This window comes from Hypanus sabinus, chromosome 5 (genome assembly GCF_030144855.1).
Source record: "Hypanus sabinus isolate sHypSab1 chromosome 5, sHypSab1.hap1, whole genome shotgun sequence".
In the NCBI taxonomy this organism is placed as follows: Eukaryota; Metazoa; Chordata; class Chondrichthyes; order Myliobatiformes; family Dasyatidae; genus Hypanus; species Hypanus sabinus.
In genome coordinates this window covers 36,492,603-36,518,805 of record NC_082710.1, presented here as the reverse complement: position 1 = coordinate 36,518,805, position 26,203 = coordinate 36,492,603, and the positions used below count along the sequence as shown (strand labels likewise).

General features: G+C 43.0%; 1 long non-coding RNA gene across 3 annotated transcripts in view; it reads right to left on the bottom strand.

Annotated features, from left to right (window-relative positions):
- Positions 1 to 26,203, bottom strand: part of LOC132394066 (uncharacterized) — a 94,487-nt gene that overhangs the window by 53,071 nt on the left and 15,213 nt on the right. The window contains exons 1-2 of one of the 3 annotated variants that reach the window (XR_009512161.1): positions 16,488 to 16,513; positions 8,397 to 8,536 (exon numbers count right to left, since the gene is read on the bottom strand). This is a non-coding gene — a long non-coding RNA (uncharacterized LOC132394066). Of the gene's footprint in view, positions 1 to 8,396; positions 8,537 to 8,761; positions 8,788 to 16,487; positions 16,514 to 26,203 lie in introns of those variants that run through there. The other 2 variants (XR_009512160.1, XR_009512159.1) reach the window with 2 other exon arrangements.

Below are 26,203 nucleotides of genomic sequence, written 5' to 3'. Positions count from 1 at the left end.
TCTGCCACCAACTGTGGTGGAGATCAAGTCTGTGGATATATTCAAAGCAGAACTTGACAAGTTCCTGATTGGTTGGGGAATCAAGGGATATCGTGAGAGGACAGGTGAATGGGATTGAATGGGATCAGGGATCAGCCATGATGAGATGGCGAAGAGGACTTGATGAGCTGAATGGCCTAATTCTGCTCATATGTCATCTGGTCTAGGAAAGCATCTCTGCGTTTTGGAGTTTGAAAGCACTGACTCCCTTAGTGTGTCTCCTCTCACCATTAGATCCCAGAAAATCTTTCACAGATGCCAAAATTACATCTGCTCTGCAGGTGACCACAGGAAACAGCAGAGTTGACAGAGCTCAGCACATCACGGAAGCCAGTCTCTCCTCAATGGATTCTGTCTATACTTCGTACTGCCTCAGTAAAGCAGCCAGACGAATGATTGTTAATGTGTAGTGATGTGTATTCTGGTGATATCTCATCGGAATAGTAGGCTGGAAAGATCACTGAAGATTTCTAGTGCGATTTTTGCTATTAGCTAAACTACTAGTGTGAGATTAGCTAGAGTTCGTTTTTTCTGTGAATCCAACCTATCAGCAACATTACAATGCATGGAGAATAATGATGAGAAGACCATTTCCAATAAATATGATTGGAAATACGTCTAGGGCAAATATGATTTAGGTAAATCTGATGCATAAACGTTTGAATGCTACTTTATAGGATATTGAGTTTATCTATTGTATGAACACTGACACACCCATGCAAACTTACTGTTTGCCACGAATCAACAATTTAACTCGCACCTGTATAAACTTAAATTAACAATGCATTGACAAAATAATTTAAACTAATACAAACTGAATTTTAAAAGGGCCCATTACACATGCTTTAGCCTAGAGAGTGCATGTTTGCTTGGTTTCCTTTACACAAAGTACCAAACAATTCTGCCTTAAGACACAGTCCAAGCAAAATGTAAATAAATAGCCATATCACATCCAAGGGCAGAGTGATGAACATTCTCCAAACCCATCCAATAAATGGTGTAATGCCCTGGTCACATCTTTATTGTTGTGCTGTAGGTATTTTATTTAGCAGTTCTGTAAGAGCAGTCTGTTCTGCTCTCAGCCCGTTTGGGTTATTGTTGAAGATGAGGGACCATGAGGAATATGTGCCATCCAATTAGGTTAGTCTTAAGCATTGGTTTGGTGGGACATGAAGAGAGAAGACGCTGGGTGAACTGGTCGTAGCGTACGATCCAGTGGGAGATCTGTTTGTTTGAAATGGATTGCAAGTGACATTCAGAAGGTGGTGTGGATGGTCATGCTGACTGAGGGCCCAGAGCGTGAGTGACGGAGAAGTTCAAGATGAGTTCCAACTTGTGCACATTTGATTGTTTAATTAAAATGGGCCTTTTTCTTAACTAACCTTTTAGTTAAGTTAAGATTCATAAATTTAATTCCTTTAACCGTATGCAATGTACGGTCTGTTACTTTGTGGCATTAATTTGTAACAAGGTAGCAAATTACACAGCAACCACACAAACAGGGGTTTGGGGTGGGAGACCTGTCTCAATCCCTCGAGTTTGGTGGGACTGGACAGTGTCTTCCCTGGACTTACACGGCCAAGGAACCCGGGGGTTTCATTGTGGGGTTATTGTCTGGGATCAATTTCGTGGAATGCTGTGTGATTGCCCTCAGCATTGATGCAGTGGGTTGAGTGTTTAACCCTGTGTTGAACTACTGTCCAGTAGAGTGAATAGAATACGTGGTTATGGATGATGGAGGGGTTGAGCAGTGGTGCAAATCCACAGGGTTACCATTAATGAATGCATAGGAATTGAGTGGGGTAGACATTTGTATCCCTGAAAATTGTTAATGCGAATTTTAAGTACCATTAAAGCAGTAGGAGCAGTTACGATTATAGAGCGCATGTTTGATAAAACAGTGGGCAAAGACTTTGTTTTAGTTCAGACTAGTTATGACGTAACAGCAGAGGAACTGCATGATACTATTGGGGCCCTGGAAGATGAAGGGGGGGCCATTGGCTGTCCAGTTTCCAAGAGAAGGGGGTGTAGGGGAGAGAGCTGAACTGCAAGTCGAGTCTTGCATAGCTGGTGGCAGAAACCTCAAAGACAGGTTGCTCTCGTTTCTGCGGAGCAAGCAGAAAGAGTGGTCTAACATGGAAGGTCTAAAGAGTCCTCCAGCGAGGGGTGAGCATTCTGAGTTGGTATCGGCCCTTACCTCTCCAGCGAATAAATGGCCCAGTGCACAGGTGGAGGGCCCCAGTTATCGAAAGCTGAGAATGTTCTCAGTAATGAAGCCTAATCCTAAAGGGGAAGAGGTGCATGAGACTTGGACAGAGCAGACCTCTCAGATGCTGGCTGAGCGGTGGTGCCCTGATAACATAAAAAGACAGTAATTCGTTGAAAGTTTGAAGGGGATGGCTGCTGATGTAATGAGATCCGTAAAGACACAGAACCCCTTTGTTACCTTTGCGGGCTACATGCAAGCACTAGAAAGTGTGTTTGATGCAACGGGAAGCCCAATGGAGCTTATGACAGGGTTTCAGAATACGGTTTAGAAGAAGGGGGAGAAACTTTTCACCTATGTTTTTCAGCTAGAGGGGCAGCTGAGTTGCTTGTGGTGTGGTGGGGGGGGGGGCATTCAAAGCTGAGGTGAATGAGTTAAGAAAGAACCAAGTGGTGAAAGGCAACCAAGCACCAGACCTGATCGTTCAGGGGTATCCGAATGTCTCTCAAGACGTGCCCCACTCCCTCATCTGTCGAGCTGATCAGAGAAGTAAGAGAGGAGGGGAACACAATGGAAGTGCAGGAGGCCTTCGTCAGCAGGGTTCAATCCTTGGTTGTAGCCCCCCTTGGCTGAGGTGACCACTGATAACCCACCTCGGGAGCTCGTGGCAAACTTTAGGACTGAGATGTCTCTGTTTCTATTGATGGGTGCAACCACCCTGCGCAATAAAGCTGATAAAGCCCCTGAGGTAACGGACTGAGCAGAGGGCTGCAAGTGAATGCAGTCCTGGGAGAAGGGGAGTGGCTGGTATTGTCTATTATAACTGTGGTGAAGATGGACTTTTCAGTCGGGAATGTAAATGATGGGAAACCCCTCAGAGAGTGAACCGCCGGGTACCTAAGCAGACAGAGACGTAGGGAAACTTAGAAGTGATCCAGTGAGGGATTGGCCTGGTGTCCTGGGGTGTGGGGGAACACATTTCCAGCAATGTATCAAGGAACACCCTACAGCAAAAAGACCTGTTCCTGAAGGCTTAGTGGGACAAGCTCCAGTGTATCCCTATGGAGTGAGGGTATTTATGCTAGAGCCGTACTTGACATCGGCTCTCAGTTTACTCTGCTGTACAGTTCATTTTACAACCAGTATTTGACACATTTTCCATTAACACCATTCAGTGCTCTAGAGATCTGGGGTCGTAGTATAGATGAATATCTGGACAATGGCTACTTGTCATTGAAGCTGGAGTCTTCAGAGGCCAATGTGGGAGTAGCTGAGGTCCTTGATACATTAGAGGTGGTTTGCCGGGACCCGGTAAAGTTGGGCGATGCTTCAATTCTTGTGGGGACAAATACTCCTATTGTGAGGAAGCTAAAGGGTCCCTGCAAGGAGAGAGTTGGAGAGAGCTTCCTGAAAACATTATCCATTCACCCTGTGATCCCAAGCCGCTTTTGAGGAAGAGCATGGCCACACTGGACTGGATGATGAGCATAAACGAGGGACTTTGCACTACACCCAGTCCAAACCCATTGTGTTACAGGCTGGGGAAGTAGCTAGAGTGACAGGAATCCCCAAATGCCTAATACTGAGACCCCCTTGGTGGATGAGCCGGAAGACCATGAAGAGGAGTGATGCTTACCTGCTGGGGTACCGGTGAAGCCCGAATTGTAGAAGCCCTCAGCTGTGTAGCTGAACAGGATGACAGTGAGTGTCAGGAATGCTTCAGAGTTGGAGGTCACCCTCAGACAGGGGTTGCCAATGGCACACCTTTCACCAGTGACGGTAATGTCTAGTGTCCCTGTGAGACAAGCTGGGAAGAGACTCTCTCCGAAAAAGGGAAAGTTGACTGCTGAGTTATTTGACTTTAGAGACTCCCCGCTACCTGGCGGTTGGAAGAAGAGGTTGATAGAGAAGATACTGAAGCTGGAAGATGTCTTTTCTACTGTTGAGTTTTATGTGGGTTGTTCCAAGAGCACTTGCTGCACCATCCGGGTGACTGAGGACATCCCGTTCAGAGAAAGGTTGTGGCAACTGCTGCCTGCAGAGGTGCAGGACATCTGGCAGCATCAGTGGAAGTTGAAGGAAGGCCTCATGCGCCTCCAGTTGTGGTGGCCAAGAAAAAGAATGGGAAGGTATGGATGTGTGTAGATTATTGGATTCTAACAGGTTACAGTCCCTGACCAGCATATGGTCCTGAGAACTGAGGACTCGCTGTCCTACCTGAGTGGTGCGGTGGTTCAGTGAGCAGGACTTGAGGAGCGGGTATTATCAGATCCCTATGAGTAAGGGTGACAAAGAGAAGATGACATTCATATGTCCATTGGGATTCTTCCAGATCGAAAGAACGCCCCAGGGCATATCGGGAACCCCTGTGACTTTCCAGTGCATCACGGAGAAAAAGGTGAGGGATATGAACTTGCCTGAGGTATTGGTGCACCTGGATGATCTTATAGTGTTTGGGTTTACCTTGGAGGAACATGAAGTGAGGTTACTGAAGGTGCTAGGCTGCCTGAAACCTGAAGGGTTAAAACTTTCCCTGGACAAGTGCCAGTTCTGCTAGACGTCTGTCAGCTATGTTGGGCACACAGGCTCATGAGACGGAGTAGCTACAGATCCATCTTGTGGTGATGACATGTCTGAGGCCCCAGACTGTGGGAGCCTTGTGCTCATTCCTTGGATTCTGGGTGTACTATCGGAGGCTTGTGAAAGACTACTCTAAAGTGAGTCACCCTTTAAATTAGCTTCTGTGTGCTTACCCTTCCTTGTAGAAGAAAGGGAAGATGAAAGGATAGGATGGTAAAGATTATCTACCTCCTTCAGAGCCTTTTGGAGCAAGATGGGATGTAAAATGCCAGGAGGCCTTTCAGTTGCTGAAGGAGCTGCTGTTGAAAGTGTTTGTGCTGCCTTTTGCACACACCTGGTTGCCATATGTTTTGCATACAGATGCCAGCAGAGAGGGCTTAGGGGCATTCTATATCAGGATCAAGGCACAGGGTTGGGAGCTTCCACGTTTGTCAGCCAGAGTCTCTCCCCTCTGAGCGAAAATACCCCATGCACAAATTGGAGTTCCTGGCATTAAAATGGGCTGTGGTGGATAAACTAAGAGGCTATCTATATCGTGCCAAGTTTGAGGTGAGGACAGACAACAATCCATTAACCTATATCCTGACCTCCTCGAAATTGGATGCCACATGCCATTGGTGTCTGGTGACATCATCTGCCTATGATGTCAGCCTGAAGTATGGGGAGTCGGAGCATTGATGCTGATGCGTTGTCCCGATGTGCACATGAAGGGCTGGATGGGGACGGAGAATGGAAGAGTATTCCTGCACCTGGAGTCAAAGTCATCTGCCAGTTTTCCATCATGGGGAAGGCAGAGGGAAGGCAAGTGTAGAATGGAGCAGTAGATCATTTGGGAGCTTCTGATGGTGCCATTCGACAAGCTTACTGCAACCTGACTGCTCTCAAGACAAAGCAGGTGCCAGGATTCAGCCTTGGAGAAGTGCAGCCGCTCAGCGCGATGACGTGTGTATTGGTACTGTTTGGCCAGTGGTTATGAAACATGACCCAAGCAGACAAGATGAAACACTCTGCAGTGTCTCTACTACTGAGCAACTGGCCCAGACTGAAGTTGAGGAACCCGATTCTAACTGGGTCATGTCGCCTCCAGACCAACCTCGGCATTCACAGCTGCTTCAGCCGAAGAGGTTGTGTTGAAGTCACTTCATGATGATAGAAAACCTACAGCACAATACAGTCCCTTTGGCCTACAAAGTTGTGCCGAACATGTACTTACTTTAGAAGTTACCTAGGGTTACCCATAGCCCTCTATTTTTCAAAGCTCCATGTACCTGTCCAGGAGTCTTTTAAAAGACCCTATCGTATCCATCTCCACCACCATCGCCGGCAGCCCATTCCACGCACTCACCGCTCTCTGCATATGCTTTTATGTTGTATTAGATTTCCCTTGTCAAGCATCATTGCATCATTCTCCCTTTATAATATTTCTTCTTCTTTGTGAGATATGTAACCTGTGCCTTCCAAATTACTTCCAGCAAGTGCAGCCATTGCTGTTTGCTGTCATCGCTGCTAGTGGCCCCTTCCAATCAGCTTTGGCCAGCTCCTATCATACCTCTATAATTCCCTTTACTCCACTGTAATACTGATACACCTGACTTTAGCTTCACCGTCTCAAGTTGTAGGGTGAATTCTATAATATTATGATCCCTGGCTCCTGAGTGTTCCTTTACCTTAACCACTCTAATCAAATCGGGATCATTACACAACACCCAATCAAAATAACCTTTCCCCTGGTTCGCTCAAACAGAAAATGTTCTGAAAAGCATATTATAGGCATTGTACAAATCCTTTTTCTTGGGATCCAGTAGCAACCTGTCTACCTGCATATTGAAATCCCCCATGACTATCATAACATTACTCTTCTTACATGCCTTTTCTATTTCCCATTGTAATTGGTAGCCCATATCCTGGCCACTGCTCAGAGGCTTGTGTATAACTTCCTTTAGTCATTTCACCCTTGCAGATTCTTAATTCTATCTACAAAGATTCTACATCTTCTGGTCATATGCTACCTCCTTCTAAGATTTGATTATATTTCTTACCAAGAGAGCCATGCCATCTATTCTGCCTACATGTGTGTCTTCACTACAACATATATCCTTAGATGTTAGGCTCCCATCTGTAATCTTCTTTCAGCCATGGCTTAGTGATGGCCACAACATCATACTTGCCAATCTCTAACTGTGCGACAAGATCATCTACCTTATTCCGTATACTGCATGCATTCAAATATAACACCTCCAGCCCTGTATTCATCACCTTTTTCAATTTTGTTCCCAAGTTGCACTGTAACTCATCCCACTGACTGCAATGTTGCTCTATCATCTGCCTGTGTTTGTTGACAATTTCACTACACACTGCATCTGATTGTATGCCAACTGCCCCGTCCTCAGTCCCACCTCTTCAGCTACCTTTCCCCTGCCAAATTAGTTTAAACCCTCCTCAACTGCCGTGGCGAACTTGCCCACAAGGATATTGCCCCCTCCCTTGGGTTTAGGTGTAATCATTCCCTTTGGAACAGATCATACCTTCCCCAGAGGAAATCCCAATGATCCAGAAATCTGAACCCCTGCCTCTGCACCAGTTCCTCAGCCACACATTCATCTGCCAAGTCATTTTATTCCTACCCTCACTGGAGCGTGGCATAGTCGAGGTCTCGTTTTTCAGCTTTATACTGTACTTAACTCCATGAATTCTCTCTTCAGAACCTACTTCCTTTTCCTTCCTATGTCATTGATGCCATTATGTACCAAGACTTCTGGCTGCTCCCCCTCCCCCTTTAGAATGCCGTGAACATGATCTGAGGCATCTTTGACCCTGGCGCCTGGGAGGCATTCCATCCATCCGGGTGTCTCTTTCCTGTTCAGAGAATCTCGTGTCTACTTCTCCAACTATGGAATCCCCCATCACTACTGCAATCCTCTCCTCCCCTCCCCCTTCCCTTCTGAGCCACAGCACCAGACTAAGTGACAGAGACCCATTCTATTACCACTGCAATAGTATCCAAAGTGGTCTATGTTTTGTTGAGAATGCCCACAGGGATACTCTGTATTGGTTATCCTTTACCTTTCTCTCTCCTGATAGTTACCCATGTAACTGTCTCACGTGGCTTAGGGGTGACTACCTCCCTGCAGGTCTTATCTATCACCTTCTCATTTACCCTCATGAGCTGAAGGTCATTGAGCTGCAGCTCCAGTTCCTTAACACTTTCTCTGAGGAGCTGCACCTCAGTGCACCTGGTGCAGATGTGGTTATCCGGGTGGCTGGAGGTCTCCTGGAATTCTCACCTCTCACACAAAGAACACAACACAGCTCCTGGATTCATCGTCACTGCACTAACTGTGCACTAACAGATGAAGAATGAAAAAGAAACTTACCTTGCCTAAGCCTGTTTTCACTCAAGCATGTTGAGCCAAAGCTTACCCTCTCTAACAGTAGTCCATTCACACAATTGCTGCTCCACTTGTCCCTACCTTATTTTTATATGCCCTTGCTAATGCATCGTGATTCGATTGGGCCACCGGAAAAAAGTCAAAAGCCTGTGAACACTACTTTTTAAAATGCTTGCTCCTACCTGTGTGGAGCCTCCTCTGTCCATAAGATTGGGCTGCCAGGAAAAGTGTATATAACAAGATTTGATGCCTGAGTTTCCTGAGGAGGTCTGAAGGCACATGGCTAATATTCCATTGAAAACAATGAGTTGTAAGGAATGACCTAAAGTGGAAAAAAACGATACAGATTGGGAGGTTGTAACATTGAATCTGGTTTGTGAGTCTGAGGCAGAAAACACTGACTGCAAATAAGTATATTAATCATTTGTTTACACGGAGTAAAAAATCAGTCAAACGTTCATGCTTCTCAACTAACAGAAAGTACAAAGTTAAATATTCAACATACGTTCAACCAACATATTTAATTAAAAGTGCATGCGGAACATACCTGCCCAGTAACTATGTGCACCACTTGGAGGCATTTGAAAATAAAAAGGATGTTGACATGACAATCGAACACTGGTGAAGAACTGATTGGTCATAATACTGTTACGTCTGTAGCCCCCTCCTTTGTGAGAATCGCCAGATCACTGTTGGGTTGAGTCAAAAGGGGGCTCAAGACATGAGGGGGAGACGTGCAGGATGTCACGTTTCTCCCCTCCATAGCGATGTAAAGCTACGGGACATGGCCATTGTCTCTTGGAGACAGATTTGTGGATTGAGATGCTCTGCTACGTGAACGCCCTCAGGCAAAGTGGGCTGGTTGAGGGAGAGATTGCATCACCCTCCAACCTGATTGACATCTACGACCCTGCGAGTCAGAATAAAAGAGGGGCTGTAGGAACAACCCCTCAGACACACCAGAAGAAACGTTAAGTGACCACGTAACAGCAGACGGTCATCAGAAACCAAGCCACGTGCGTTCAATTCCGTGGCTGGAATTGGTGGCTGAAACGACCGAAAACTGCTTTTTAGCTAACAACGGGGAAACCCGCTCCCCTGACTCAACGGATTGGCATCATAAAAGACTTGGGCAAGTTTAAATGCCTCCCTCTCTTAAACCCAAAACGCTGCAGCCTGAATGAGCTAATGACTTTTATATTTCCATCGGACAATACACTATCCCCTAGACAACGATAGAGTTACGTTTTATTGGTTATGATCATACCTGTGCTTTAGATTTAGTATTGACGACGTATATTATCTGTATGTTTGCATTAATCTTATTTTTGTGCCCCGTTATCAATAAATACTTTTAAAAATAGTACCATCAGACTTCAACGGACCTCTCTATCTTTGCTGGTAAGTGATCCAGTTAAGGGAACTCGTAACAATACAAATTAGGATAGAAGTTATTTGCTGACCATTTTGTGTAGAAAAGGATGAGGGAGGCCAGCGAAGAATCTCTTATAAGAGACAATTATCAAGGTTGCAGAGACGCAATAAGAGTTTCAGCAATAGATTAGCTATGGCAGAGATAGAATAGTCTTAGCTGTGGTGCAGTTATGCAATTCTGGCATTCATAATGGGGTTAAAAATACCTGATCACAATTATTTTCTTCTACAGTTTATTGGCTTTAAAATAACCATATAACAATTACAGCATGGAAACAGGCCATCTCAGCCTTTCTAGTCCATGCTGAAAGCTTACTCTCACCTAGTCCCACTGACCCACACTCAGCCCATAACCCTCCATTCCTTTCCTGTCCATGTACCTATCCAATTTTACTTTAAATGACAATACTGAACCTGCCTCTACCACCTCTTCTGGAAGCTTGTTCCACACAGCTACCACAGCTACAGCTACAGCTACAGCTACAGCTCTGAAATTCCCCCTCGTGTTACCCTTAAACTTTTGCCCCCTAACTCTCAACTCATGTCCTCTTGTTTGAATCTTCCCTACTCTCAATGGAAAAGGCCTATTCACGTCAACTTTATCTATCCCCCTCATAATTTTAAATACCTCTATCAAGTCTCCCCTCAACCTTCTACGCTCCAAAGAATAAGGACCTAACTTGTTCAACCTTTCCCTGTAACTTAAAGTAAAATAGTATTTTGTATCCTCAAAGCTAACTTTGAAGTCCTTTAAATATTACAAATTTCGATTGCAAAACTTTCAATGTTGTTGGCTTTCCCTATTGAACAACACAACTTCTCTATATCAATATGTGCTACTCTATGGATATTTAGCTGGGTCTTGCAGTTGCTAGCACTCATAGTTGTGACCTTGCAGGCAGCTCTTAAAGTGCTATTTCACCATCGCAGTTACACTCTCCCAATTAATCTCAAAGCCTGCTGCTTTAAAGAAAGGATAACACATGACAGAAGACAAAGGGGTAGGTCTGAGAGACCTGCACAGACTGGTAAAGAATAGTTTCACTTTTGTTTGTATTATTGTGCGGTGAGGAGTGACTTGAGTGGTTATCTTGCCGCTAATTTTCTCTTTCTTACTCATGCAGTGAGTATGGTAGAAAAGTGCATTGCAATTACTCACCCTGACAACAACTCCCAAAACCAAGATTGAAAAGGGCCTCAAGGGTACAAGGGAAAGCAAGACACTATTCTGTCCTGGAAATATATATCACTAATCCTTCATCATCATTGGGCCTAATTTTTTCAGACCCTCTACTCAAATATGATGTGGGAATTCTTTCATCAGAAAGACTGCAATGGCTTGAGATTGTGACTGTTACATCATCATATGGGCATTAAAGGATGCACAATTAGTGAAACACAGAGCCTTAAGACCCTCTCCCCCACTCCTGACTATCCTGCAGTTGAATGTAGTCATTGAAAAATTAAATTAAGGATCTCCGAGCAAGACTGTTGTGTACTTTGCTTTACAGAAACATGACTCACCACTGCTATTTTGGACACAGGGCTGCATCCCGAGCGCTTCACCATACACTACAAAGACAGGACAGCTGGGTCCTTTAAAGTTAGAAAAGGTGGAGTATGCTTCCTGATTAACTCATCATGGTTTCAATCCTACTCACCTGACCTGGAACATCTAGCAGCTCAGTGTCATTCATTTTATCTGCCAAGGGAGTTTTCCACTATCATCCTGGAGCAGCGTGCATTCCACCTCTGACCAGCATCAGACAGCCACTGGGGGAGCTGAGCTGAAAGAGCTCACCCTGATGATGCCTTGTCTATCTTTGTGGGGGATTTCAACCAGGCCAACTTGAATGAATTTTTGAACAACTACCACCAAAGTACTAGTTGTGAAGCCGACTCTGAAGCCACTATCAAAAATGCATACCGTGCCATCCCATGTCCTCAATTGGCCGTACTTCTATTCCCAGCATACAGGCAGAGACTAAAGACCATAGCTCCAGTAGCGAGGACCAAGAAGGTCTTGTCAAGTGAGGCAGAGAGCGATTAAAGGGCAGAATGAGCAATTTCAAGTTCCTGGGTGTCAACATCGCTGAAGATCTACCCTGGGCCCAACATATTTATGCAATTACAGTGAAGGCATGATAGTCGCTATATTTAATTAGGAGTTTGGGGAGACTTGGTATAACACTAAAGACTCTTGTAAGTTTTTACAGATGTGTCTTGGAGAGCATTCTAACTGGTTGCATCATCGTCTGGTATGGAGGGGCCACTACATAGGATTGGAAAAAACTACATAATGTTGCAAACTCAGCCAGCTGCATCATAGCACTTGTCTTCCCATGAGATATTTTTAAAAGCAATGCCTCATAAATGCTTCGTATTGTTGGGAGTGGGCTAGTGGTGAGAGTAGGTGTGTCAGGCTTTGGCTCAAAGGAGGCCTCAGCTCGGAAGAGCCATTGGCTCCAGGTAAATTTCTGTTAAGGTTCCCTTTTTCTCTCTCTGTTGCTGTACTTAGTGTAGTAAATGGCCGTTGTGTGTTCTTCATGCCAGATGTTGGAGTCCTGGGAGACCCAGACTCTTCCAAGGAATTACATCTGCATGAGGTGCATCCAGCTGCAGCTCCTTGAAGACCGTGTTAGGGATCTGGACAACAGCTGAATGACCTTGGGCTTGTATAGCAGAGTGATGAGATAATCGATCAGAGTTACAGGGAAGTAGTCACTCCAAAGCTGCAGGAGGCGAACAGCTGGGTGACTGTCAGAAGAAATGGGAATGTGAATAGGCAGTTAGCGCAGAGCACCCTGTGGCCATTCCCCTTAAAAATAAGTATACCATTTTGGATACTTTTGTGGAGGATGACTGCCCGGGGGAATGCTACAAAGCCTGGGTTACTGGCACTGAGCATGGGTCCATGGTGCAGAAGGGAAAGAGAGAGAAGAAGGGAGCAATAGAGATAGGAGACTCAACAGAGGAAGAGGCAGAAGATTCTGTGGATGTGAGTGGGACATCCACATGCTATGTTGCCGCCCAGGTGCCAGGGTCAGGAGCATCTCAGATCGTGTCCACAGCATTTTAGAGAGGGAGGGAGAGCAGCCGGATGCCTTGGTACATATTGGTACCAATGACTTGGGAAGGAAAAGCATTGAGGTCCTGAAGAGTGAATTTAGAGAGTTAGGCAGAAACCTGAGAAGCAGTTTCTCCAGAATAGTGATTTCTGGATTGCTATCTGTGCCACGTGCTAGTGAGAGTAGAAACAGGATGACTTGGCAGATAAATGCATGGCTGAGAAGCTGGTGCAGGGGGCAGGACTACAGGTTCTTGGGTCATTGGGATCTCTACTGGGGGAGGTATGACCTGTACAAAAGTGAACGGTTGCACCTGAACCCGAGGGGAGAGTTGTTGGGGAGGGTTAAAACTAATTTGGCAGTGGGTGGATGAGGGGACTCAGGATAGGATGGATGAAAAAAAAACAAAGATAGTGCGCAGTCAGACTGCCAGGAAGGGTAGGCAAATGATAGGACAAAACTCAGTTGGGAACCGAATGTCCAAGGTTACATGTTGTATGAGAAGGATAGGAAGGTAGGCAGAGGGGCTGTCGTGGCTCTGCTAGTAAAGAATGACATCAAATCAGTAGAAAGTTGTGACATAGGATCAGAAGATGTTGAATCCTTTGTGGGTTGAGCTAAGAAACTGCAAGGGTAAAAGGACTCTGATGGCAGTTATATACAGGCCTCCCAACAGTAGCTGGGGTATGGACCCCAGATTACAACGGGAAATAGAAAAGGTATGTCAAAAGGGCAATGTTATGATAGTCATGAGAGATTTTAACATGCAGGTTGATTGGGAAAATCAGGTCGGTAATGGATCTCAAGAGAGTGAGTTTGTTGAATGCCTGAGAGATGGCTTTTTAGAGCAGTTTGTCTTTGAGCCTACTAGGGGATCTGCTGGACTGGATTGGGTATTATGCAATGAACCAGAGGTGATTAGAGAACTTAATGTAAAAGAGTCAGTGATCACAATTTGATTGAGTTCAACTTGAAATTTGATAGGGTGGAAGTAAAGTCTGACATAGCAGTATTTCAGTTGAAGGAAATTACAGTGGTATGAGAACGCAGTTGGCCAAAGTAAATTGGACGCAGCTGCTGCCAGGAATGACAGCAGAGCAGTAATGGTGTGAGTTTCTGGGAAAAATGAGGAAAGTGCAGGATAAATGTATTCCAAAAACAAAGAAATATTCAAATGGCAAAATAGTACAACCATTGGTGATGAGGGAAGTTAAAGCCAATGTAAAAACAAAAGAGAGGATGTACAACAATGCAATAATTAGCAGGAAGATAGAAGATTGGGAAGCTTTTAAAAACCTACAGAGAGAAACTAAAAGAATCTTAGAAGGAAAAAGATGAAATATGAAAGCAAGCTAGCAAACAATATCAAAGAGGACAGTGAAAGTTTTTGCAAGTATGTAACAAAAAGAGATGAGAGTGGATATAGGACTGCTGGAAAATGCGGCCAGAGAAGTAATAATGGGGGACAAAGAGATGGCAGATGAACTAAGTGAGTATTTTGCATTAGTTTTCACTGTGGAAGACACTAGCAGTGTGTCAGATGTTGCCATGTGTGAAGGAAAATAAGTGAGTGCAGTTACTATTACAAGAGAGGAGATGCTCAAAAAGATGAAAGACCTCAGGGTATATAAGTCACCCGGACCAGATGATCTGCACCATAAAGTTCCGAAAGAAGTAGCATTAGAGATTGTAGAGGCATTTTCAATGATCTTTCTAAAAATCACTGGAATCTGTCCTGATGCCAGAGGACTGGAAAATTGCAAAAGTCACTCCACTCTTTAAGAAAGGAGGAAGGCAGCAAAAAGGAAATTATAGACAAGTTATCCTGAACTCAGTAGTTGGGAAGATGTTGGAGTCAATTGCTGGGGATGAGATTACGGAGTACTTGGTAACACAGGACAAGAGAGGACAAAGTCAGCATGGTTTCCTTAAGGGAAAATCTTGCCTGACAAAACTGTTGGAATCCTTTGAGGAGATTGAATTGAATTGAATTAAATTGAATTGACTTCATCACCTATATCTTTCACACACGAGAGTTGTAAAAATTTTTGCATTACGTATCCATCTAAATGTGCAATGTGCAATCATAGTAATGTATAATAGAACATAGAACATAGAATAGTACAGACATTATAGGCCCTTCAGCTCACAATGTTGTGCCAACCCTCAAACCCTGCCTCCCATATAATCCCCCACTTTAAATTCCCCCATATACCTGCCTAGTAGTCTCTTAAATTTCACTAGTGTATCTGCCTCTACCATGGACTCAGGCAGTGCATTCCATGCACCAACCACTCTCTGAGTGAAAATTCCTCTAATATCCCCCTTGAACTTCCCACCCCTTAACTTAAAGCCATGTCCTCTTGTATTGAGCAGTGGTGCCCTGGGGAAGAGGCACTGGCTGTCCACTCTATCTATTCCTCTTAATATCTTGTATGATAATTTATAATAAATAGAACAGTCAATGTAATATAGAGTACACTCAAATCAGCGTGAGTTCATCATTCTGATAGCCTGGTGGAAGAAGCTGTCCCAGAGTCTGTTGGTTTTGGCTATTACGGTCCGGTACCACTTCCTGGATGATAGCTGCTGGAATAGATTGTGGTTGGGAGGGCTTGGGTCCCCAATGATCCTACGGGCCCTTTTTACACACCTGTCCTTGTAGATGTCCTGAATCATGGGAAGTTCACAACTACAGATATGCTGGGCTGTCCACACTACTCTCTGCAGTGCCCTGTGATTAAGTGGGGTACAGTTCCCATACTAGTTAGTGATGCATCCAGTCAGGATGCTCTCAATAGTGCCCCTGTAGAAAGTTCTTAAGATTTGGGGGCCCATACCAAACTTCCTCAACCATCTGAGGTGAAAGAGGCGCTGTTGTGCCTTTTGGCACCACACAGCTGATGTGCACAGAGCACCTAATGTCCTCGGCGATGTGGATGCTGAGGAACTTGAAGCTGGTTACCTTCTCAACCCCAGATCCATTGACGTCAATAGGGGTTAGCCCGTCTCATTCCTACTATAATCCACAACCAGCTCCTTTGATTTTGCAACATTGAGGGTAAGGTTGTTTTCTCGACACCACTCTGTCAGAGAGATGACTTCTTCCCTGTAGGCCAGCTCGTTATTGTTTGACAAAAGGCCAATCAATGTAATGACATCGGCAAACTTAATTTGTAGATTGGAGCTGTGGGTGGCGATACAGTCATGGGCATACAGGGGTAAAGGAGGGGACTCAGTACACAGCCCTGAGGGGCTCCTGTATTGAGAGTCAGAGGGTTGGAGGTGAGGAAGCCCACTCTTACAACCTGCTGGCGATCTGACAGGAAGTTCAGGACGCAGCTGCACAAAGCAGGGTGAAGGCCGAGGTCTCTGAGCTTCTTGTCGAGCCTGGATGGAATTATGGTGTTGAATGCTGAACTGTAGTCCAAAAACAGCTTTCTCACATAAGCATCCTTCTTCTCCAGATGTGTAAGGATGGTGTGTAGAGCAGTGGCTATTGCGTCATCTGTTGATCAGTTATGTCGGTAGGTGAAATGTAGTGGGTCTAGTTTGGATGGTATCAAACTGCAGATGTAATCCTTGACCAGCCTCTCAAAGCATTTGCTTATTATTGAGGTGAGTGCTACAGGACGCCAGTCGTTCAGGCATGTTACCTTGGTCTTTTTTGGTAATTTGAAGCAGGAGGGCACTCTACACTGGGAGAGGGAGAGATAAAAAATGTCTGTAAACACACCTGCCAGTTATGCTGTGCACATCCTGAGTACTCACCCTGGGATGCCTCCTGGACCCGCAGCCTTGTGACTGTCCACTTGTTGGAAATGTCTGTGTTCTTCTGCCTCAGAGAGGACCAGGTTACAGGATGTAGTGGTGGCAAGCAGGATAGATAAAGGGGATGTAGTGGCTGTTATTTGTTTGGACTTTCAGAAGGCCTTTGCAAAGGTGCCATACATGAGGCTGTTTACCAAGTTAAAATCCCATAGTATTACAGGAAAGTTACTAGCATGGTTAGAGCATTGGCTAATTGGTAGGAGGCAGAGAGTGGGAATAAAAGGATCCTTTTCTGGTCAGCTGCCAGTGGCTAGTGGTGTTCAGAAGGGATCAGTGTTGGGACTACTTCTTATTATGCTGTATATCAATAATTTAGATGATGGAACAAATGGCATTATTACCAAGTTTGCAGATGATATGAAGATTGGTGGAGGGGCAGGTAGTGTTGAGGAAACAAGTGAGCTGTGGAAGGACTTAGACAGGTTAGGGGAATTGGCAAGAATGTGCCATAGGAAATATAATGTTGGAAAATGCCTGATCATGCAATTTTGTAGTAGAACCAAACATGCCGACAACTCTCTATATGGGGAGAAAATCAAAAAATCAGAGATGAAAAGGGTCTTGGGAGTCCTTGTGCAGAACACCCTAAAGGTTAACTTGCAGGTTGAGTCAGTGATGATGAAGGCAAATGCAATGTTAGCATTCATTTCAAGAGGTCTTGAATCCAAGAGCAGAGATGTGTTGCTGAGTCTTTACAAGGTACTGGTGAGACCTCACCTTGAGTATTGTGAACAGTTTTGGGCTCTTTATCTAAAAAAAATGTGCTGGCATTGGAGAGGGTCCAGAGGCTGTTCACAAGGATGATTCAGGGAATGGAAGGGTTATCATATGAGGAACATTTGATGGCTCTGGGTCTGTACTTACTGGAACTTAGAAGGATGATGGAGGATCTCATTGAAACCTTTCAAATGTTAAACATCCTAAACAAAGTGGATGTGGAAAGGATGTTTCCCATGGGGAGCAGTCTAGGACAAAAGGGCACAACCTCAGGATAGAGGGGTGTCCATTTAAAACAGAGATGCGGAAAAATTTCTTTGGTTAGAGGGTGGTGAATCTTTTGGAATTTGTTTCCACAGGCAGCTATGGAGCCAGGTCATTGGATGTATTTAAGGTGGAGATTAATAGGTTCTTGATTGGAAGTGGCATCAAAGATGACAGAGAGAAAGCCAGGGAATGGGGTTGAGGAGGTGAAAAATAGTCAGCCATGATTAAATGGCTGAGCACATTCGAAGGGGCAAATAGCCTAATTCTGCTCTTATGTCTTCTGGTCTTATGGTCTTATAAAGGCAGCATCCATTATTAAGTAACCCCATCACCCAGGACATGACTTTTTGTCATTGCTTCCATCAAGGAGGAGGTAATGGAGCCTGAAGACATACACTTAGCATTTTAAAAATAGTTTCTTCCTCTTTGCCATCAGATTTCTGAATGCACAATGAACCCTTGTACACTACCTCATTTTTTTCATTTTTGTACAACTTATTTAATTATTTAAAATATATTTATTTTACAGTAACATATACTTTATATTACTATGCATTGTAATGTACTGCTGCCACAAAACAACAAATTTCACAACATTTGCCAATGATATTAAACAAGGTTCTGATTCTGATTAATGCAAGCCTTGCCAGTAAAGCCCAGGTTTTAAAATGGCTGAAAATAATTTAAAAATTATTGAGTGCTCCTCTCAGTCAGCTGAACATACCTGGGAATAGATCATAGGGAGACCTTGCACAATATTCATCAGAGACCGATATAATTGCACACAAGGGAATGAAAGCATGAGTAGGCTACCAGGCTCCTCAAACTTGTCCTGAATTTAGTATGATCATGTCTGCTCTGTTCCAAGTCTCAGCTTCTCAGGATCTGATTCACATTTGGCACAGTTTTAAATCTATTCAATATATGTGTACTGCCATTAATTAATTAATTAATTCCTGCTTCTATATCATGTATTGTATTGAACTGTTGCTAAGTTAACAAATTTCATGACACCTGCTGCTGTTAATAAATCTGGTTCTCATTCTGATGACAACTGTTCTGCATGTTACTGCAAGAAACTGCGAAGTTTTGCAACAGCAGCAGTACAATACATGATATATACAAAGTACATATATATATATATATATATAGCTATAAGTTACAATAAGAAATATATTTTAAAAAGTAGTTAAAAAGAGAGAAAAATAGTGAGGTGATGTTCTTGTTTCATGGACCATTCAGAAAATATATTGGCAGAAGAGAAGCAGCTGTTCCTGAAACATTGAGCGTCTGACTTCAGACTCCTGTACCTCCTCCCTGAAAGTAGTAATGAGAATTGAGCATTCTAATACAATGAACATAAATTAAAATAATATCTTCAATACTTTGTATAACATCTTGCACATAATGGTTTTACTTATTTCACATGGGTCATTAGTTTAATTTAAAGAAATATTTAAAAGTTTTGTGTAATGCTGGTTGTTAAGTCCTAACTATTTTCCCTTACACTCTCAAAATTAGGACATTGGTGTAGAGCACTGTTGGGTATTTATTAAACATAGCCAATAGACAAAGGCAAATACTGAAAATCAACATTCAATAAATCACCATTAAGGCCCCAGAGAATAAATAGCCCTAGGAGCAATGTAAAGCAAACATTTACAGACATTAGCATACCCTGTAAATGTCCAAATTAGTCATCTTTTACCTACAGGTATTGTAATGCCAACCAGATTATCCTCCAGTTCCACGGTATAAATAACCCCAAACTTTATTTAAAGCCTTATTTGTCTTATTTAAAGCAAATGGCATTTCATCCTGTAAACATTCTGGATAGTTATTATTCACTGTCATGCAGTAAATATCATAACAGATACGGTCAAAATAGCATTGTTCAGTGTATTCAAACTTAAGAACAAATAAGATCAGAAATAGAGTCTGCTCAGCCATTCATAGACTATTTCTATTTTACGTCGCTTATCTGTCCTCTCTCCATATCACTTGATTTCTCTAATATTCAAAGATCTATTATTCTCAGTTTTGAATGAGCCTCCACAAGTTGCAGATGGTGACAGGGAGGCATACAGGAGTGAAACAGGTCATCGAGTTGAGTGATGTCGCAACAATGACCTGACATGCAGCATCAGCCAAAGGAAGGAATTGATTGTGGGTTTCAGGAAGGTGAGGTTGGGAGAACAGGCACCACTCCTCACTGAGGAGTCTGTCATAGAAAGGGTGAGTACATTCCTTTGTGTTGACATTTTGGATGATCTATCCTGGGCCCAACACATTGGTGCAAACATAAAGAAGGAATCCAGTGGTTTTACTTTCTTAGGAGTTTAAGGACAGTTGGTTCTTCACTAAAGACTCTTGTATATTTTTATAGATATATGATGGATAGCTTTCTGACTGAAAGTCTGCTATAGAGCCTCGAAATAGCAGGCTTGCAGGGAATGTAGACTCAGTCCATTCCATCACAGGTCTCCACCATCAAGAGCATCTTCAAGTGATGGTACTTCTAGAAGGTGGTAAAGACGCATTCTTTGCCTGGAAGCAACTTGCATCTCTTCAGGAAGAGCAATATGCATAGATCTGTTTATTGTCAACGTATTTTTATAATGGGATTAGAATGGGCCCTTTGCCCCGCGATATTAAAATATGTTATAATGAAAATAGTATGTTTTTGCTGTTAATAGTTCCTTGTAATTATAGTCACTGTATTTCTCTTGCTCACTCCTCCAGTATTTCACTTTGTTATGAATAGTTTTCAACAGACAAGTAAAATTTAATCTTGTTATGCCTGGAAACTTTTCCCTATCAGAGGAAGATAAAACGAAGGACATAGATTTAGGGTAACGAGTTAGAGATTTAGAGGGGAATTAAAGGGGATCTTCTTCACTGAGAAAATGATTAGTACCTGAACGCCACTCCAAGAGGGAAAATTTGAATCTGGGTCATTAACAGTGTAGGAAAAGGACTTAGATGAACATTAGCATGAGAGGACTGCTGACTAAGTGCTGGGAGATGGGATTAACATGGAAGAGTGTCTAACTGGATTGCATGGATGAATTGCGCCAAGCGAACATCTGCACTGCATACTTCATCTTCCTTGTGTCCTCCATCTTCTCTCATTTTGTACCAGCTCACTAAACTCACTGTCTACTACACCTCTCAATGCTTACTAAATTCTTCACATTCCAAGTGCTCTATAGTGAGTCCATCCACAAGTCCATCAGCTCTAAGTGGTCTGCCAGGAGCTGCAGCTAGATGTACTGTACTTCTCCAGGTGTGGTCATCCTGGACAATAGAGGTGCTGATGGAAACTCATTCTTTGACCTCAACCACTTTGACGTCAACACAGGTCTTCTCAAAATGGTAGGTCCTTGAAGGCTGCTCTGGCTAGAGCTTGCTTCTTTTTTACATGTTACCATTAGGTTAAGAGAAACTCACTTCAGTTAAAAGATATAAAGTATCTTCTTTGGTTAGAAGAGTGATGAATGTAATTGTGTGATTCAAAGCGAACTGTGATGTATGGTAGGGACATACATCCTAATGTCAAGATAGTGGGATTTGTGTCTCTGAAAGCTCTCTCTGAAGTCTTCTGTGGTAGTCTAAAGTCTTCCATTCATAACCTGTTTCCAGTAGTATTTTAAATATATATCCATTAAATAATTTCCTCACATTCTGCAGAGGTATATTTCATAAGGATTTTCTCTGTAACTCTTAAAGAAAGGGGGAAGGCTAGGCTGTCCTCAGTGGTTGGGAAGATGTTAGAATTAACTGTTAAGGATGGTGATGCAGGGCAAGAGAGGACAAAGTCAGCATGGTTTCCTTAAGGAAAACCATCTTGCCCGATGAACCTGTTGAAATTCTTTGAGGAGACTATATATAGGATAAATAAAGAGGATTCAGTGGATGTTGTGTATTTAGACTTTCAGAAGGCCTTTGACAAAGTGCCACACATGAGGCTGCTTACCTAGTTAAGAGCCCATAGTAATACAGGAAAGTTACCGGCATGGTTGGACCATTGGCTGAGTGGTAGGAAGCAGCAAATCAGAATAAAAGGATCCTTTTCTGATTGGCTGCCAGGGACTAGTGGTGCTCCACAGGGGTCGGTGTTGGGGCTGCTTCTTTTTATGCTGTATATCAATGATTTAGATGATGGAATAGATAGCTTTGTTGACATGTTTGCAGTTGATACAAAGATTGGTGGAGGGGCAGGTAGTATTGAGGAAACAGGTAGGCTGCAGTAGCACTTGACAGATTAGGAGAATAGGCTAGAGAGTGACAGATGAAATACAATGTTGGAAAACAAGAGGACAAGAGGACACAGCTTTGGGAGAGAGGGACATCCATTACGTCCTTTGAACACATAAACTGGTCATCACTCTTCCTTATTTGCATTATGTAATTATTTGTTATTTTGTGACTTACTTTAATTCTTATGGCTCGCATGGTACTGCTGCCTTAAAATAACAAATTTCATAAAATGTGTTAGTAATAATGAACCTCTTCCTGATTCTGATTCTGAGGCAATTTCTTTCCTCTCACTGATGCTACATGAGCCACTGAGTCCCTGCCGCAGATTGCTTATTGCTCCAGATTCAAGCACCTACAATCTCTTGTGCTTTCCATATCAAATTACTGTGCAGTATGTGATAAGTGCTGCGTGATTTGCTGAGGGAGGAGTGCAAGGTTGAAGAAATGACATCCATATCAACTAAGGTTGTTGCATCCTGCATGATCGGTGTTGAAACTAATTTAAAATTATTACTGGTTCAGTTGCTTTCATTTATGTTGAATGTACTGAAAACGATCCGTATCAAAGGTTCATTTATTATCAAAGCATACAACTCTGTAATTCTTATTCTCCAGATGGCTGTGAAACCAAGAAAGAAAAGATTGGCGACACAATAAACAACCACTCAAATCACTCCTCACCTCACAAGAATTCAAACAAAAATGAAACTGGCACATTGAAACTCAAATCCCCCTCACCTGCACACAAAAAAAACATGAGAAAGATCAGCCTTAAAAACACAATGTAAAAAACTATAAGATTGGAAATTAAGTCTATTGTCCAAGTCCGTATCCAAAATGCAGAAAAATTGGGTAAGATTCTTCAGGCACAGTGGCTGTCCAGTCCTTCGCCAGCAGCGAGCAATCCCATCAGCAATCAAAAGGCACTCTCCTCTCTCGAGGTTCCCAATGATCAAACTGCCTATCCTTCCTCACAGTCTCTCTAAACATTGCATCTACCTTTACACCAAATACTCCATGCTCTGTTCTATGTCATTGGTTTCCATTCCCCTACCAACAGCTCTAGCAATCATAGACCATTTCAGAAGGATTCAATGATATCCCTCCTCATTCTTCGAAACTCAATGAGCACAGCCCCAGAGTGATGAAGCGCTCCTCATATGTTAACCCTTTAATTCCTGGAATCACTCTTTTGACTCTCCTCTGGACCCTATCCAATGTCAGCATATTTTTCTTCGATTAGGAGGCCGGATCTGCTCACAATACCCCAAGTGCAGTGTGACCAATGTCTTATAAGGCCTCAGAATTACATCGTTGCTTTTGTGTTTTTGTCCTCTTGAAATGAATATTTACCTTCCTCACCACCGGCTTATCCTGACCTCGTTTATTCCCATTCTTTCCCTCTAGCCAGTCTGCCAATCTTCAATCCATGCTACTATCTGACGTGCAATACCGAGAACTCTTATCTTGCTAAGCAGCCTCATGTGCTGCACTATATCAAATGTTTTCTGACAATCCAAGTACACAACATCCACTGACTCCTTTGTCTATCCTGCCTGTTATTTCCTCTGAATTCCAACAGATTTGTCAGGCAAAATAAATACTGACTTTGGTCTATTTTATCATGTGCTCACCCCAAAAATGTATCTTAATAATGGCCCCAACATCTTCCCAACCACTGAAGTCAGGCTAACTGGCCTATAATTTCCTTCCTTCTGCCTCCCTCCCTTAAAGAGTAGAATGACCCTTTAACTTCCAGTCCTCCAAAACCATTCCAGGATCTCATAATTCTTGAAAGATGCTTCCATAGTCTGTGCAGTAAACTGATTCAGTACCCTGAGCTGCAGTCCATCTGGTTCAGAGGACTTATCTATCTTCAGTCCTTACAGCTTCACTCACTTTGGAGCAGCTTTCCTTATAGCAAATGCACTCACTTTGGCCTCTTTTTCACTCTTGAATTTCTGGCATTGTGTTGGTGAATTCCACGAAGAAGACCGATATCAACAATTTATTAAGCTCATCTGCCATTTCCTTGACTCCCATTACTACCACCCCAGCAACATTTTCCAGTGGTCCGATACCAATTCTTGACTCTCTTTTATATATCTGAATAACCTTTTGGCATGGCATGGTTTTTGTAAAGTGAAAAGGAAATCATGCCTGTCAAATCTGTTAGAATAGTTTGAGGAAATAGCAAGCAGGAGATTTAGATTTTCAGAAGGCATTTGATAAGGTGCCTCACATGAAGCTACTTAATAATATAAAATCCAATGGTGTTAAAGGAAAAATACTGGCATGGATAGAGGAATGGCTGACAGGCAGGAGGCAGTGGGTGGGAATAAAGAGGGCCTTTTCTTGTTGGCTGCCACTGACTGGTGGTGTTCCTCAGGGGTCAGTATTGTGACTGCTACTTTTCACTTTGTTTGTCAATGATTTAGATAGTGGAATTGATGGCTGTGTGGCAAATTTTTTGCATGATTTGAAGTTAGGTGGAGGGGTATATAGTGTTGATGAAGCAAGGCGATTGCAGCAGAACTAGGACAAATTGGAAGACTGGGCAAAAAAGTGGCAGGTGGAATACAGTGTTGACAAATGTATGATCACACATTTTGGTAAACGGAAAAATAGTGTAGGCTATTATCTAAATGTGGAGAAAATTCGAACATCAGAGGTGCAAGACTCCCAGAAGGTTAATTTACAGATTGAGTCTGTAGTAAAGAAGGCAAATGTAATGTTGGCATTTATATCAAGTGGAATAGAATATAAAAGCAAGGAGATAACGCAGAAGCTTTATAAGACACTGGTTAGGCTGCACTTGGAGTATTGATAACAGTTTTGGGCCTCAGCTATTAAAAAGGATGTATTGATATTGGAGAGAGCCCAGAGGAGGCTCACAAAGATGATTCTGGGAATGGAAGGGTTTACATATGAGGAACGTTTGGTAATGTTGGGCCTGTACTCACTGGAACTTAGAAAAATGCGTGTCGATCTCATTGAAACATACCGAACGATGAAAGAACTAGATAAGGTGGATGTGTGGTGTTTCCTCTAGTGCAGGAAGAGAAGTAAGAAGGTATTTTTTCAGCCAAAATGTGGTGAATCTGTGGAACGCTCTGCCACCAACTGTGGTGGAGATCAAGTCTGTGGATATATTCAAAGCAGAACTTGACAAGTTCCTGATTGGTTGGGGAATCAAGGGATATCGTGAGAGGACAGGTGAATGGGATTGAATGGGATCAGGGATCAGCCATGATGAGATGGCGAAGAGGACTTGATGAGCTGAATGGCCTAATTCTGCTCATATGTCATCTGGTCTAGGAAAGCATCTCTGCGTTTTGGAGTTTGAAAGCACTGACTCCCTTAGTGTGTCTCCTCTCACCATTAGATCCCAGAAAATCTTTCACAGATGCCAAAATTACATCTGCTCTGCAGGTGACCACAGGAAACAGCAGAGTTGACAGAGCTCAGCACATCACGGAAGCCAGTCTCTCCTCAATGGATTCTGTCTATACTTCGTACTGCCTCAGTAAAGCAGCCAGACGAATGATTGTTAATGTGTAGTGATGTGTATTCTGGTGATATCTCATCGGAATAGTAGGCTGGAAAGATCACTGAAGATTTCTAGTGCGATTTTTGCTATTAGCTAAACTACTAGTGTGAGATTAGCTAGAGTTCGTTTTTTCTGTGAATCCAACCTATCAGCAACATTACAATGCATGGAGAATAATGATGAGAAGACCATTTCCAATAAATATGATTGGAAATACGTCTAGGGCAAATATGATTTAGGTAAATCTGATGCATAAACGTTTGAATGCTACTTTATAGGATATTGAGTTTATCTATTGTATGAACACTGACACACCCATGCAAACTTACTGTTTGCCACGAATCAACAATTTAACTCGCACCTGTATAAACTTAAATTAACAATGCATTGACAAAATAATTTAAACTAATACAAACTGAATTTTAAAAGGGCCCATTACACATGCTTTAGCCTAGAGAGTGCATGTTTGCTTGGTTTCCTTTACACAAAGTACCAAACAATTCTGCCTTAAGACACAGTCCAAGCAAAATGTAAATAAATAGCCATATCACATCCAAGGGCAGAGTGATGAACATTCTCCAAACCCATCCAATAAATGGTGTAATGCCCTGGTCACATCTTTATTGTTGTGCTGTAGGTATTTTATTTAGCAGTTCTGTAAGAGCAGTCTGTTCTGCTCTCAGCCCGTTTGGGTTATTGTTGAAGATGAGGGACCATGAGGAATATGTGCCATCCAATTAGGTTAGTCTTAAGCATTGGTTTGGTGGGACATGAAGAGAGAAGACGCTGGGTGAACTGGTCGTAGCGTACGATCCAGTGGGAGATCTGTTTGTTTGAAATGGATTGCAAGTGACATTCAGAA